Source organism: Pinus tabuliformis, chromosome 6, assembly GCF_031772625.1.
Source record: "Pinus tabuliformis cultivar Carrire ecotype Pingquan chromosome 6, CPIR1, whole genome shotgun sequence".
Classification (NCBI taxonomy): Eukaryota; Viridiplantae; Streptophyta; class Pinopsida; order Pinales; family Pinaceae; genus Pinus; species Pinus tabuliformis.
Genome location: NC_142292.1, coordinates 1,123,248,693 through 1,123,254,692, shown reverse-complemented (window position 1 = coordinate 1,123,254,692; position 6,000 = coordinate 1,123,248,693).

The following is a 6,000-nucleotide window of genomic DNA, read 5'->3' as shown; positions in this document are numbered from 1 at the left end:
ATAGCATTATTAGTGCTATCTTGTTGCAATTTTCGATCATGTTGGTCTTCGTCAATTATTTGATTGGAGTAGGATCCTTCAGATGTGAGGAAATTTACAATATCAGGATCGTCATTGAATACTCTCCAATTTGTGATGTTATCAGGAATGGATGGTCTAAAGATTAATTCTATTGAGAATCTATCTGGACTAAAGTCTTCTGAAGGAATAAACTTAGAAGCTACATTAGCCAAAAGGTCTGCACTTGCGTTTTGGAGTCTAGGGATTGAAGAAATATTAAACACTATGAAATGCTCAGTCAGATTTTGAACTAAGGATTGATAATGTTTTAAATGACTAGATAAGCAATGTATAGTGTTACGTACCTGTTTAACCACAATCTCAGAGTCTCCAAAAACTTGAAGGTACTTGATGTCTAACCCGATTGCTTTGTACAACCCTTGGACCAAAGCTTCATATTCTGTTGTATTGTTGGTGCAACCAAATTCGAGTCTGCATGTGAGCATGATTTTATCTCCTTCTAGACTAATCAGAATGCATCCTGCTCCTGCTCCTTCGTTAGATCTAGAACCATCAAAAAATAATTTCCAAAATAAAGATTTATTTACAGGTTTATCTAAAAAATTGATACATTTCGAACTATCAGTTCGAGAAAAAATTTCGACTTGGGACAAAATAGAGTGTTCTAAATAGGGTGACGCATGAGCATTGAAATTGCCGAGGAAAGAAGCTACCGAGTAATTGCCAATAATGCTGCTATTATACGCTACTCGTTCATTTTACCCCTCTAAATCCGTTACTATGTATTTCTGGTGTAGCTTTCATTCAACTTTTATTTGATTCGGTTTACCGTTGTAGGGCAGCCACATGTGCGACCAGTCAGTTGCGAAGTACCCATGAAGTTTTTCTAACCAATCCCTGCTAAGAATTAAGCCATAGAATTCAGGAATATCAGCAACTAAAATGTCAATAACTTGACATACCTTTGGGTTGGATGACAACCTTATGGTTACCTGATTTAGCTCGGTAATCACTTCGACTTGAGATCGATCTAGCTGAACTATGCGCACAGCGGTTTTCTGTGGTTGAATGTTTAACTTGGCACATATGGATTTGGGTAAAATATTCGATGAAGCACCAGAATCTACCAAACAATTGCGCACATTTTTATTGAAGATTTCATAAGTAAGGAGGAATGGGGGAGTGTGAGATCTTGATCTTCCTCCAATTAGAGCGATGTAATTTGAATCAATCTTATTGATTGCATTAGTTGGAGGTCTTCCCATGTTATGGGAAGCTTGAGAAAGTACAGCGACAGGCAAAGGTGCAACTGGCACGGCATGTAATTCTTTCATCATTATCTTCTGTTGATGCTTTAACTTGCTCAGTTCATAAAGGGTGATGTTGGCCCTAGTCTTTTTCATGTCTTCTATAATATTGTACTCCATTTCATCCGACACGATCAATGTTTTAGATGGAGTTGTTTCATCTATTTGGACTGGGCTGGTTTGAGTCACTTTAGACGTCATTTTCTTTGTTGCGACTTTATCTTTTATTGTAGAGCTTGCGCTCTTTGGCTTAGGGATAGTTTGGGGAGGATTAAGCTGATTTTTGCTTCGTGTGCTAACTGGGAATACTTCTTGATCTTCTTCTTGTGGGAGGATGAAATCCCACATTCCTTGTAATTCCACAACTTCTTCTTCATCAGTCTACCCTTTAGTGGCAATTTTCTCTTCCTCTTCCTCGGATTCAGCATTTGAAATAGCATTGGGTGGCTTTGAATCCGTTGAAGGACCTCTTTTAAAAGCTCTGTAAGGATTTTTTGAAGAATTTTCTGCTACTTTCTTTTTGATGTCGACCATTTCATTGGACATGGTCTTTAGAACTTTTTGCAATCTCTCCAAATCGAATGGATCTTTTGCTTGTTTCTTCTTGGAGTCTTCCTTGAAGGTGACCTTCTTGGATTTACGTTCCTCTATTGCGGATTTCTTTTCCAGGGCTATTATACGTTTCTCTACTGCTATTGCTTCTTCATGTTATCGGCTAAGGTTGTTTTATTAGCCCTATCCACGAAGATTTCTATGTTTGATGGTAGAGCGGTGATATACCACTCACATCGTACTTCTTCGCTGGGCTTGGATGCAGTAGGAATTTTGTTGAAGATTTTATTGAAATGTAAATTGAAATCTTTGATAGGATCTCTAGATTCGACCCTAAGGTTGGATAGGTCGTTGATTTACGTTGTTGTAGATCTGTCATCACCAAAATTGGTCAGGAATTGCTCTTGGAAGATATCCCAACTAGTGATAGATCCAGAGGGTAATGAAAAATACCATGATCTGGCTGTTCCTTGCAGAGTATAAGGAAAGAGTCGAACAACAACATCTTCATTAGTAACCCCATTGAGGTTAATGGATAGCATGAAGTTTTTTATGTGCTCTTCTGCTAGCATGCCTACCTCGGGATTAAATTTAGGTAGCCATTCCTCAGGATGGGCCGGTATTTGACTCAAGGGCGCAGGCATTAAGACTGCCCCAAGGTTATTCCATGGAGACTGGGCCATTGCTGTGCTACTAACAGTGGAAAGTGCAAAATACGATCCCTTTGGCCGGGAAGATGAGGATACTACGATTATAGAGGATTTAGGAAGAGTTGTGGGGGCTCCAGTGGATGGACGATGATCTGGAGTGGCGGAGTGGATGGTTGACTTCGCGATGAAGAAGTTGAGATGGATGATGTTGATGAAAGAGTCTCACTGTCAGACTCTTTAGGTGATTTCCTCGCTCTTTTCCTGGTGGGAAGAGGTAATTTGATTGGCTGAACACCAAACTTTTCACTCTTTAGCCTAGTCAGGGGATGAGCAGGGTTATACTGTGAAGTCACGCTGCCTTGAGATTTATCAGACCTTTGAGGAGAAATAGAAAATCACTGAAGTTTGTGAATCAGAGATTCGAATTCAGGAAGTTCAATGGTACATTGTTCTGAAATGTCAAGGTTTGTAGCAGCGGTTGATACTCGAGCGACTTATAACTTTGGATTTAAGTGTAGTGGAGAAGTCAGGGGAGATGATGAGGGCGATTTACTCTCAGAATGGTATTCAGATTTAGATTTACTTGCCATTCAGAGGTTCAAACCCTCCCTCTAGCGCCAAATATGTTGAAGCCCCGAAAATCGGGTCGACAACAAGGGGGATACCCGCTCGGTCCAGACCTTGGTTGGCAGCTCCTTATCTTTTTGGTATAGCGGGTCCGACTGGGGATAATGGGACCAGTTTCCCAATCTATGAGTGTGTGTGTGTAGAATTTGATGTTGCTGATCTAACAATTCCTAATTAAGATTTTCCAATTCTAACTTTAATCTAATTCTATGCTATTGTATTCTAATAAACAGCACATCTAAGTCTATACTAACCTGGGATATAATTCTTGTATTATGCGATCTAAAAAAGTTTCAAATAACAACTCGTAATAAAGATCATTCAGCTATCATAAGAAAGGAAATTAATAAGGATGAACCACTTCGCATAAAAAGTTAGACGAAACAGTTGTGAAAAACATATCGCATAATGAGCTATTCATACATTAAGCATAAATAAATAGCTATCACTGTACAAAAGTGCCAAATGATAACTCAGGCATTCATGCAATAATACATAAACAACTAAAAACTTTATATTACTTTAACACATAAGCAGCAAGATAAAAGTACCATTTATGACTAGTCCTACTCATGAGCTTCAAGCGACAATGATTTATCTCTCCTTGCTTTAACATCCACTAAGAGTACAAAAGTGCAACATCAGTAGTAGATATCAAATGCAAACATCAACAAATCTTGATCCATTCATTCACCAAAACCTCCTCTGAGGGTGCAAAAGTGCATGTTCTGAGGACAAGTTTTTGATAAATTTCTGGACCCCTCTCTAAATGCATGAAAAGGGTTTAAATACTACTAACTAAATAACTTAATTACACAGATTCAGGATACGGTTTAAATGACCGCCCTTTTTCTAAGCAAAAATAAAACAAAACTATTTCTAAAAATTAAATCTAATATCTAACTATTTCTGCATTTGCTCCTTAATGTTGCAAGCATTCAGTATTTGCCTGGGTAGAGTCGGCTGACTGTCTTCCGCTTTTGGTTGAGCTAAGCAAACAGAATTGGTAAGAGTTGGCACCACCTTCTCAGCAAAGTCGATGATATACTTGAGATTCATCCTCTGACTATGTGGATTTACTGCGTAGGCCCAGTAATAATCTTAGTTCACTTGGTTAACCCTTGAATCGTTTCTGCCTTTTCTTTAGCTTTTTGTTTCCAGTTTGTTATTTACCATTGCTTTCTTGCATTTTTCGGGCTTACAAGTGACTGTGCAGTTAGAGGCTTTGCTTTTTGAGCAATTTTCTCAGTGATGCGCGATTAGCAGTTTTTGAGGCCCTAATCGCGCATCGGAAACTGCCTCCATTCTTTGATCCAGGCTTCTCTGATGCATCTTTCTCCTTTTGTGCATCTTCATATTTATCGGGTATAAAGATTCAAAATTTGTAAAAATAATGTCCTTGTGAGCTCTTGACACTAACCATTAAACTGCCTGTTGATATCAGCATCCTTCAGTACTCATTTAACCATGGCCTTATATGAAAGGTCTGTAATGGATGGCTCAGCAGCATTCTGTGAATCTACGGCTTTGTTGCATGCAGTATTTGTTTATGAGGGTGTCTTTTCTCTGTCTTTAGACATTGGAGCGTTACCCTTTTTTCTCATAGCTTCCTGCACATTGCTTTGTGTAACTTTTGTTTTTCATTCTTGCAGTTCACAAGTGAGGAGAGAGTAATGATAATAAAAATTGACAGGAAAGCTTTAAATGCTACGAATATGCAAAAACATGCCACCTGACATGAACTAACTCTTTGAACAACACAAAACCATATTTCATTAACAACTGGCATATAATTCATTAATTATCATTAAAGCGCGTATCCAGTTCTTGGTTTATGGAAAACTTTTTCTTGAATATTGAGCCAGGAAAATCTTCGATGGATTTTTTCTGCGATTTGCATCACAGTATCACATTTTGCAGGGTCACATTATTACAATTTCGTCGTGCTATGCTATCGCAAGATTGCTTGATCGTGCTATCGCAAAATTGCGGATCGCAATATCACGGAACGCAGTATTGCAGTATCACAAAATCGTTGATCGTTGTAATCGTTATGTGTTTTCCATGAAATTTTGCGATATGCGATATCTCATATCAGCGTTTTTTTAAGGTTTTCCGATGTGAGTTTTTATTAATGCATGTGATGCGATGGAGTTCGCGTCGCAATCTCATAGTTTATCATTTTTACTCATAAGGAAATGCCCTATCATTCTTTGCGCGATACGATGTTTCTTAAGGAGCAACATGTATCAGTACTAATTGATTTTTTGAATTTTTTAACTAAGGGTCCCCACTTACCTAGTGTCATTGCTAATACTAAATAAGGAGGGGGGGTTGTTGGTGGCCACAACAGCTGCTAACATTTTGTCTAGCTCTAAGTGGACCTTTTCCTTATATTTTGGATTTAGATGGTAAGGCCTCTACTTAACTAGCCTTGCGTCAGGTTTTAACATGATCTTCATCACTCCTAGATCTATGATTATTCCTTTCAAATCCATAAACTTGGTAGGGAATAATTCATGCTATTTGCGGAGAAATTCAGTGACCTTATCCATTATCACATCATCCCAGTAGTCTCCAATCCTTGCAAATTTGGGTTCTGCCTCCATACCAATGTTCACCTATTTAGTTCTCATCGACGTGGTTATATTAGGGTTCTCAATCTGCGGTCCTTGAACCTTGCGATGGTCTTATTCTATGGAATGTTAATTTCCCTGGAGCCTTGTCCTCCTCTTTATCCTACTACTTTTATCGACCAGATTATTGACGAATATGCCGGATGCGAAATATTCTCGTTTATGGATAGTTTTTTCGGCTACAATCAAATCAATATCCGCCCACAG